Here is a 2725-nt window from a genome sequence, read left to right on the forward strand (position 1 = left end):
TAGAATGCCCCACCTCCTCAGAGGAAGATTGGCATTTCTAGCAAAGCCAATGGGTGCCGATCCTTTTATATGACAGAAACGCCACCTGCAGTTCTGAGGGGATTTAAAAGAGAAGCAGGGAGATCCCTGCCAGTGATCTGTTTCTCGAGAGAGATTCCAGTTCCTCTAGAGAGCTCATCATGGCCTGGGCTCTATCCTTCCTTGCACTTCTCAGCTACTTTTCAGGTAAGAATGTAGAGGACTCCCTTTCCACCGGCCTCTAGCCCATTGCAGAACTATTTATATTGTGTTTTTATCACAGTGCCAGCCTGATATTTAGGAGCAGAAGGAATGAATCGAGGTCATTTTATTCTTTTTTCTTTTCCACAAAGGTGTCGTTTCACAGCATACTCTGACTCAGCCTGCCTCTGAAACTGTGTCCCTGGGGCAAACGGCTAAACTCTCCTGTACGTCCAGTGATGGTCGCAGCAGCAGCTATGTTGCCTTTTTTCAGCAGAGACCTGGACAGGCCCCTCGCTATGTGCAGTACGTCGGCAGCAACAGGGGGGAAGGCATCCCAGATCGATTCACTGCTTCCTTCTCTGGAAACACTGGCTTTTTAACCATCACTGACATCCAGCCTGAAGATGAGGCTATCTATTACTGTGGGGCTTGGTTTAACAGCTATAGCTTGTTGCACGGTGATCAAGTCTGATGAGGAACTGAGACAAAAACCTTCTGTCTTCCTCTGTCATAGAAGGGAGTTGAGAATATATATTAATTTGATCTGTTCCTGAAGTTGGTTTTTGTTTTTTTGGGAATGACGTAGGTGAAGGAAACAGAAATTGCACTGCTCCCATCAGTTCTCTACATTGAGGTCAGCCCCACCTTCCATGCACAAATCACCACACCCTACTACCACTTTACATATTTAATTTCCATTCTGCCCTTCCACCCAAAGCAAAAAGAAAAGAAAGAAATGGAAGGTCACAAGCCAATAGGACCACAAGAAAAGTCTTACTGGATCAGGTGAAAGTCCCCTCTAGTTCACTATCTCGTTTTCACAGGAACTGGCCAGATGGTTGTGGTTATTATTATTAATTGAATTTATATAAGTACTAGGAGCCTGCAAGCAGGACCTGAGTGGACAGTAACTCTCCCCTCTTGCAATTCCAGACCAGACAGCATTTGTTCGGAGGCAACTTTTATTTGGAGACAAATTTCTTTCAACTTTGGAGGTAGAACATCAGACCCTCCAAGTGTCCCTATTTTCCAGGGGCAGTCCTGGATTTATAGAAGCTTTCTTGGTTTCTGATTTGATCCCAGAATGTCCTGCTTTTCCTTGGGATGTCCCTGTTTTAATCAAAGGAATGTTGGTGGGTATGCTGTTATGCAATCCCTGAGCCAAGGAGATCAGTAACTACACAACCTTTAGAAGACATATGAAGGCAGCCCTGGAGAAAGTTTTTTTTAAAAAATGTATAATGTTCTATTGTGTTTTATATATGTTGGAAGCTACCCAGAGTTGCTGTGGCAACCCAGTCAGATGGGCAGAGTAATCATCATTGTCACCACCCCCATCATCAACATATTGGCCCAAATATAAGCCACAGTTTCCCCCCCAATTTCTAATCTGGAAAAGTTAAACTGCAGCTTATATTCACAGCCTTACAATAAATGAAGGGGGAAGGTTGCTGGCAAAGTGGCTCCCCACACTGCTTCCTGGGGGGTGGGGTGAGGGAGCCATGCCACTTTTAACTAATCCAGAATGCGGCAGCTAGACTGGTGACTGGGAGCGGCTGCCGATACCATATAACACCAGTCTTGAAAGACCTGCATTGGCTCCCAGTACGTTTCCGAGCACAATTCAAAGTGTTGGTGATGAGCTTTAAAGTCATAAACGGCCTCGGCCATGTATACCTGAAGGAGCATCTCCACCCCCCATTGTTCTGCCCGGACACTGAGGTCCAGAGCCAAGGGCCTTCTGGCGGTTCCCTCACTGCAAGAAGTGAGGTTACAGGTGTTAACGGAGGAATCCGAGGGCTCCCTTGGGCAAAAAACAAAGACACCAACCAGGACAATTTGGAGCAAAACAGCAGCCTGTAGGCTTGGCCTTTATTGGAATCTGTCGCAACAGGACTCCCACCCACAACAAGATGAAGCAAGATGGAAGCCCAGAACAAAAGAAGTCCCCAACTTTTATTAGTTGCTAATCCCCCAAACTACACCCCTAAGACTATATCACAACTACATGACAAAAAGGAGGGGTTGAGGGAGGAGTTGTGGAGGTAACCTGAGTATCTTGTCACCTGGCTGGTTCCTCCTTTTCCCCATCCCCATGAGTCATTTCCAGAGGACAAAGGGGAGTTGGCAGTTTTCTGCCCCCAGAGGGAAGATCTGATCATTGTCCTTTGTTTCAGTCCGTGTTGAATCCACTCCCATATGCAAGTCCTTTGTGACAATGATGGTCTTCTGTCTGGGACCATCAAAGTTGGCATGCCAACTAGGTAGGGCTCCTGAGTATGTGTTGGTAAGCTTAAGGGATTATGGCTGTCCTGTATCAAACCATCCCCCTTTGATAGTCGTTTCTTCATGGAGCAAAATAAAAGTGGACCGGTGTAAATCTGATGTACGGTTGATTTACTATGAATTTATAACAGAAATGTCGCGTATGTCGTGAGTGTGTTGTGTGTGTACAAACTGAATAATATGGGGGGGGGTGGTTCCTGCAACACAGGGAACCAGA

At 46.1% G+C, this 2725-nt stretch overlaps 1 long non-coding RNA gene across 1 annotated transcript; it reads right to left on the minus strand.

The window, feature by feature from the left end:
* Positions 1 to 331: 331 nt before the first annotated feature.
* LOC308465441 lies at positions 332 to 2408 on the minus strand. Its single transcript, XR_013980442.1, has 2 exons — positions 2273 to 2408; positions 332 to 727 (listed from the first exon to the last, which is right to left on the minus strand). It is a non-coding gene; the product is annotated as an uncharacterized lncRNA (long non-coding RNA).
* Between the last annotated feature and the right edge of the window lie 317 nt (positions 2409 to 2725).

This window comes from Podarcis pityusensis (assembly GCF_964106645.2).
Source record: "Podarcis pityusensis genome assembly, chromosome: 16".
In the NCBI taxonomy this organism is placed as follows: domain Eukaryota; kingdom Metazoa; phylum Chordata; class Lepidosauria; order Squamata; family Lacertidae; genus Podarcis; species Podarcis pityusensis.